Here is an 8,551-nt window from a genome sequence, read left to right on the forward strand (position 1 = left end):
AATTAAATGATTATAACAGATTCCATATGAACATCACTAAATAGGACAACCATAATCATTATTAATTATTAGGTTAATTAATTTGAAGATAGGTTCGACAGACTCCAATGAGTTGTCACTCAATTAGACAATACCCCCCATCTATTAATAGTCAATAGTTCAATTTCCACAAGTGTCGGTCTTTTGCCCAAACCTTAATTATGGTACAAAGCCCAATTACCCAATTTTAGTAATTAGCCCAACATCATGATTACTTCGTTTTAAATAAGCATAATAATAACTTAGCTACGAGACATTAATGTAAAAAGGTTGAACATAACTTACAATGATTAAAAATAGCGTAGCGTTACACGGACAGAATTTCGACTTACACACTCAAACGATCTCTATCATAAATCTTATTATTATCATAATTTAAAATTAAAATTAAAATTATTGTTATATCTTATTAAGTTAACATTATGATAGAGATATAGAATATAGATATTGATATTTGATATTAAGGATAGAAAAAAAAAGATCGAAAAAGGTTTCTCCTTTCATTACGTAGATCGTTCCTTTTATAGGCGAAATTATAAATTGAATTTTCATTTACGACCCCTGAACTATGCTCAATTAACAACTTTTTATTATTTAATATTATTCTTATTATGAATTATTTAAATATTATATTTTATTCTTGTGCATAGTTGACTCGTAATTTTTACACCGTTGCGTCGAGCGCTGAAAGTTGGTTCATGCCTCGGTTCCGGATTTTCGAACGCCCTTTCGTACAATTTTATATCGTGTACTTTGCGTTTTGTAACTTGTACTCTTGTCATTTTTGGACGTTCTTCATCAATAATTTGAACCTTTTTGATTGTATCTTGTACTTTTGAGCTTTTTGGACCTTTGCGTCTTCAAATCTTCGTTTTCGCCTTTTGTCTTCGCACTTATTTAAAATAAACGAATATTACTCGAAAATGGAACAATTGCAACTAAAATCTTGTCTTTCTTGGGGGATTTTGCTATGAAATATATGTTCCTTTTTAGCCTTATCAACAGTACCTACCCGTTAAAGAAATTTCGTCCCGAAATTTGAGTGAGGTGGTCATGGCTAACAATAAGAAAGTTATTATGACGAATATAAGTTGATAAACATAGTGTTATCATCACTGAGTAATATGGATAAAACAATTTGATTATCCGAAGCGTATGAGTGAAGTTATCACAAAAGAGTGAATTAAAGAAATAAAGTTTGGGCTTAACTTTTGACGTTGTCTTGGTTGAAATTCTGGAATTCAAGGGATTTAAATAAAATCTTCGAAATCTACAAGATATGATTCTTCGGTGAATAAGGAAATCAAGATCTCTTTAATTAAGTGCGGTTATCAGCCCTGATTGCACTGTCGGATATTTTCACTATAAATTAACCTCATCTGTTCCATTTCTTTCATCATTCCTATACTTTCTTTCTTAGTTCATACATCCAAAAGAGTGTGAAAATGCTTAATCCAGTTCTAATCCTTGATATTTTCCTAATTATCATTTCGGTCATTCTTTTTTTTTTTTTTACCACCGGAGGAATCTATTCACTTCTACTATTACCTTGGGGTGATACTATTCCTAATTCTCCCGTGTCTTTATATTGCTATTCGTATTAATATCCACAGTTTGTAACCTCCGTGTCGTCATTGGGCTTTATATTTTCTCTTATATTTTTGAGTTCTTTGCCTTTTTATTATCCTCCCGACCTCTAGTAAAGAGAGTAACGGTCCAGAATTCATAAGTATGAAATTTCGGATAAACATCATGTTCTAAATAAGAAAGAATGTATTAGCACGATTTGATTTGTCAAATTACCAGAATCACTGAGAATAGAACGATCAAGAATATATTTTCTTGATATGTTCAGAAGTTAATCAGAATGAAAAAGTTATGTAACATGACACATGATGACGTTATAATCTGTGAATCATCATGTTCCATTTAGAAACTCAGCATGACTTACTGTAATATAATCACGTTGATCAAGTGTCATTATATTATACTAACTCATGCATCAGTTCCCAACATTACTTCAATAACATTCATATTTTAAGCTCGAAAGTTTACAGAATATAGAAACTAACAGTTTCTATATGATGTAACACTGATAGCACGATGAGATTAATGATTTCAGATAAGAACAGTTATGAAAATATCTTCAGAAATATGGAGAATATTTATAATGAAAGATACAATGATATCTTGGAATTTCTAATATCGATGGATAATGAAGAAGATTTATCTGTAAGGGTTTAGATTCGGAAGCAAGGTATTCGCTAAAGATTTCATCAGAAACAGAATCATCGGGATTCTTTATGTACAAGTTTAGTCCTAGTGATTTGTTCAGAGTTTTAGAATGAGATATCATAATTATAAGAGATAAATGTTATATGTATATATAACTTTTGATGTAGAAACGCTGCGAGATTCAAAATACTGATTACTGATTTCTTGATACTTGGTATGGCAATTCTTGTTACAAGATACCGATGAGTTCATGATAAGACTTCAATGGATAAATATAGTGTTTTGTCGGAGAGATTTATGCCAAAGAGTAACAAGGTTACTGGTACGTCTGCTTGTAATATGGTAGAATATAAAAGGTTCTCCGGTAACGAAGGCGAAAAGACAACATATATATCAAAGTTATAATAAGGCTAGTCCGACTGAAAAGTCGAAGTTGACTTGCTGAAGCTATGACAAAATTTGCTACTTTGAAAGGGATTACCAAGTTATTTTGGGTAATAATAACGCTAAAGGGATTAGCTCAGCTACGTGTTAAACGTTTACTCAGTTTCCGAGAGTTTTTCAGGTACATAACTATATACATCAATCTTTTCTTTCGTAGATGATGTACGGTTGGTTCATCCTCTCGATTGAGGTATTTTCAAGAATTTATGAAGGATTTGAACGCAGATTGTAATCATCGAGATACAAATGAGGTTTAAGATGAAATCAAGTGGCAAACTTGAAGAATTATTTAGTTTCATATGTTATAATCAGTATTTTAATTCATTTTAATTGTCTAATATTATTCGTCCACAGTCGATAGTCCACATTTAACTGTCCAATCATTCATATATAGTTTAATATATAATATTCGAATTAATTAATACGTATCGTGACCCGTGTACATGTCTCAGACTCGATCACAACTCAAACTATATATATTATTGTAGAATAAACCTCAACCTTGTATAGCTAACTCCAACATTACTGCATATAGAGTGTCTATGGTTATTCCAAATAATATATATAGATGCGTCGATATGATATGTCAAAACCTTGTATACGTGTCCCGATATTTAAAGTGCGTAAAATAAATAACAAAAATTAAATGACGAAAAATAAAATTGCGATAATTAAAATGCGATAAATAAATTGTAATAATTAAATTGCGATAAATAAAATGTAATCAGTTAGCTAGGAACAGTTAGATAGGAACAGTTAGCGTGGATTTTTAACAAAATTTCAATTAGTTAATTCGTTTGTTTCTAACAAATTTTATTTTGTCCAATGTTTTCTTCATTATGCCACTTGTTGGATTCTGAGAAGTCAAAACTCAAATATAAAATTGAATGAAAATGGTTATTTTATGGTGAACAGATTCGTATATCGGTGGACGTAAGTAGGATAGTAAATGACTATTGAATCAGATTCGAAGAATGTACAGTGTAACTGATTAATGTGAAGTCTAAATATTCCTCGGGTATTACCTACCCGTTAAAATATTTTCACCATTAACAGTTTGTACAAAATAATTTTTAATTACAATCTTTATGAAAATGTACTTGTATATATATTTTTTTCAGATGTAATCATGGATTTAGTGAGTTAATATGATATTAAACTCATTTGGTTTACCGTTAGAACTAGAATACATAATCTCTAAAACATTTAGAGATTACTTAATCGCCATGAAGAATGAAGATAATTGATGTAGAACGATACGTAGAACGATGATTATACTAGAGGTACAGAATGAGATGTTGAGGCATGGATTGTTAATGATACAGGTGCTGTTACTGATGGTACTGTTGGTGTCGGTGATGTTGCTGAAGCTGGTAAGTTTTGCACCATGTTCTCCAAATTGATTACTCGAGCGTGAAGCTCGTTGACTTCTTCGATTACTCCAAGATGATTGTCGGTCGGAACGAGTGAATGAATAAGGTTTAGAATCTGAGTTATGATATAGTCGTGGCGAGATATTCGGGAAATGAGGGTGAAAATGGTGTTGCGAACAGGTTCGCCGGTAAGTGCTTCAGGTTCTTCGCCAAAAGGTGAATTCGATTAGTGGAAGGGATCGCCTTCTGCGCGTCTCTATTGATTAAGTCGACTACGAACTCATCAGATGAATTGGGGATGGCTGATTGGTTGATTCATTCCGGTGACACTGCTTTCGGAGCTTGAGTGAAACTCTATGTCGGAATAGCTGTCGGAATAACTATCGGAATATTTATCGGAATCTAAGGGACTCGAACTGGTTGAGGGACTCATCTCGTACGATCAGATGAAGGATTTTCGATAAGGAATAGAATAGGATGTAGATTAGTACCCTGTAATACATAATTTACATATGCATATATAATACCAAAATCTCATAAGTTACGGAGGAATCTACGGAAGCTGTCAGGCAAAGGTAACAATAACAGATACGCTATGATATGAATTAGCAGATACGCTAAGATATGAATTTTGTCTATACATTATTCATGCAATCATTGCAGTAAGATGTGTCTAGACTAAGAATGATAAGCAGGTAATTTCTTAAGGATAATAAGTAGATGATTTTCGACACGAATGATAAGCAAAACTTTTGACATGCAGACACGGTCGAAGTCCAGACTTACTAATGCATCCTAACGACTATCAGTTAGACACACTAATGTAAGACCTGGTTCGCTAAGACCACCGCTCTGATACCAACTGTAGAGACCCATCCTAATCCATCCGGACGAAGTCCATATCGATTATAAACGATTCACAGCAGTTGATTTCATCGCGAGGTACTTGACCTCTATATGATACATTTTAAAAACATTGCATTCGTTTTTGAAAAGACAATCTTTCATTATATCAAAAGTTGACGGCAGTCATACCATTTCATAATATATCTAACAATAATTGACTTAGTAATAATCTTGATGAACGCAACGACTCGAATGCAACGTCTTTTGAAATATGTCATGAATGACTCCAAGTAATATCTCTTAGATGAACAAAAGCATAGCGGAAGATTTCTTTCGTACCTGAGAATAAACATGCTTTAAAGTGTCAACCAAAAGGTTGGTGAGTTCATTAGTTTATCATAAGTAATCATTTCCATCATTTTAATAGACCACAAGGTTTTCATTTCCAGTTCTCATAAATAAGCGTCTCATGCATAGAGACAAAAATATCATTCATATGGATTGAACACCTGGTAACCGACGTTAACTTAATGCATATAATATCCCCAAACAGAACCTCTCGTGTGTATAATAATAATCTCGAAGTACTAGAGCATTCGTACCCCGAATGGGACTTGTCAAGGTCCATAGATCTATCTTTAGGATTCGCGTCAATCAGGGGCCATTTCCCTAAATTCTTAAGTTACCAGACTTGAAGGGCGATACTCGGTTAATAATCCAACCATAGAATATAATTTTAAGTACTTGTGTCTATTTCGTAAAACATTTATAAAAGCATTTCATGTATTCGTAGTTCAAAATGTATTTAAAAAGAATTTAATAAAGTAGTTGTAAAAGTAGCGCATGTATTCCCAGTCCCAAAAATGTAAAGAGAAAGGGGATCAAATGAACTCACAATACTGTATTTTGTAGTAAAATACATATGACATCATTGAACAAGTGTAAGGTTGGCCTTGGATTCACGAACCTATATCATTTGTATATGTATAAAACATATATACTCGCAATCGAATAAATCTATATATTATTATTAATGATGTATTTGTTATTTTTAATAAATTATAAGTTTCTTTATTTATTTACATTTTTTTTCTCTTAGATATAGAAATATTAATATGGTTAAGTTTTGTAATTTAAATATATATATTTTTATATATATAATCTTTATTTATATACATATAATTTTAACAACGTTATTAAAACTTTTACTAATAATGATGTTAATAATGATATTACTAATAATAATATAATACTTCTAATAATAATAATAGCAATAATATCTTATTTAGATCATGACTTAATTATAGTTTTACTCATTTTTATATTTTTATTCTTAATTAATATATATATATATATATATATATATATATATATATATATATATATATAATCCTTACAATAATTTTTATCATAATACAAATAATAATAATACTTAGTAATGATAATAACATAACTTATAATGATAAAACCCGGTGAAAGGACCCGTCCTAATCCATCCGGACGAAGTCCATATCGATTATAAACGATTCACATCAGTTGATTACATCGCGAGGTACTTGACCTCTATATGATACATTTTACAAACATTGCATTCATTTTTGAAAAGACAATCTTTCATTACATCTAAAGTTGACAGACATGCATACCATTTCATAATATATCCAACTATAAATTGATTTAATAATAATCTTTGATGAACTCAATGACTCGAATGCAACGTTCTTCGAAATATGCTATGAAAGACTCCAAATAATATCTTTAAGATGAGCAATTGCACAGCGGAAGATTTCTTTAACACCTGAGAATAAACATGCTTTAAAGTGTCAACCAAAAGGTTGGTGAGTTCATTAGTTTAGCATAAATAATCATTTCATAATTTTAATAGACCACAAGATTTCATATTTCCATTTCTCATAAACATACGTCCCATGCATAGAGACAAAAATATCATTCATATGGATTGAACACCTGGTAACCGACATTCACAATATGTATATAAGAATATCCCCATCATTCCGGGATCCTCCTTCGGACATGATATAAATTTCGAAGTACTAAAGCATCCGGTACTTTGGATGGGGCTTGTTGGGCCCGATAGATCTATCTTTAGGATTCGCGTCAATTAGGGTGTCTGTTCCCTAATTCTTAGATTACCAGACTAAAAGGGGCATATTCGATTTCGATCATTCAACCATATAATGTAATTTCGATTACTTGTGTCTATTTCGTAAAACAGTTATAAAAGTTGCGCATGTATTCTCAGCCCAAAAATATAAAGGGTAAAAAGGCAAATGAAACTCACCTAATGTATTTTGTAGTAAAAATACATATGACAACGTTAGACAAACTGAACAATGCAGGGTTGGCCTCGGATTCACGAACCTATATCATTTGTTTAATTATTAATACACATAATTGTAATCGAGCAAGTTTATATAAATTATTATTAATAATATACTTGTTATATCATTTGTTATTTAGATCAATTTAATATATTTAGTTTATATATATAATATAACTAACTTTTATCATTCTTTATAATATGTTACAAAAATATATATTAGAGTTTATATATGATAACAATATATATCTACGTATTAATTGATACCTTTTATATATATATAGTTTAGTAATTATCATTTTATTAATAACAGTATAGTGACATGTATATTTTATTATTGTTGTATTGTATTTTTTTTTATATAAAAATATTCATCTTACAATTAATGATAATAATAATAAGTTTAATAATACCCTACTAATATTTATATTATTAATAAAGATAATATTATTAGTATTTATACTCATTTCACTAGTAATAATAATAAACATAATATTGATAATAACAATAATAATAATATTTAAGACTAGTACTAAAATGATATTAATATTCATGACATTTGTATTAATACTAATGACAAAGAGAATTGTAGTATTTGACACTAATAATAGTAGTTATAATGCTAATACTAATACTAATAATAACAATAATCATAATAATAATAATAATAATAATAATAATAATAATAATAATAATAATAATAATAATAACAATAATAACAATAAGTTTTAAATGATAAAACTAATAATTTATGAGTATAATAATAATAATAGCAATAGTAATGATAACATTGTAAAGTATATTAATAATCATTTTAACATAATAACAATAAGTATGTTAATAATAATAATAACAATAACAACAATAATGATAATAATAATAATAATAATAATAATAATAATAATAATAATAATAATAATAATAATAATAATAATAATAATAATAATAATAGTTAATGGAAACTACCTTAGAAAAGAGTTTCACAAAAATAATGCCTCTTGCGAGGCTTGAACCCCCGACCTCTCGAAACCGGACACAACACTTAACCAGTTGAGCTGCTGCCCAATTTCCGAAATATCTTGGAACCCGATTATATTTAAACCGTATTACCAGTGTTCATCTTCTTCCCTTTTAACTTTCAAATCGTTCGATCATCAATCATCAAAAACAACATTTTATATATTTGTTTTAAAAATCCAAATTGAAACAGAAACAATAAGTTATTGATTGAGAAAAAAAATAAAATAAAATAAAAAAAATAAGCAGCTACTGC

The sequence above is a fragment of the Rutidosis leptorrhynchoides genome, chromosome 2 (assembly GCF_046630445.1).
Source record: "Rutidosis leptorrhynchoides isolate AG116_Rl617_1_P2 chromosome 2, CSIRO_AGI_Rlap_v1, whole genome shotgun sequence".
Lineage (NCBI taxonomy): Eukaryota > Viridiplantae > Streptophyta > Magnoliopsida > Asterales > Asteraceae > Rutidosis > Rutidosis leptorrhynchoides.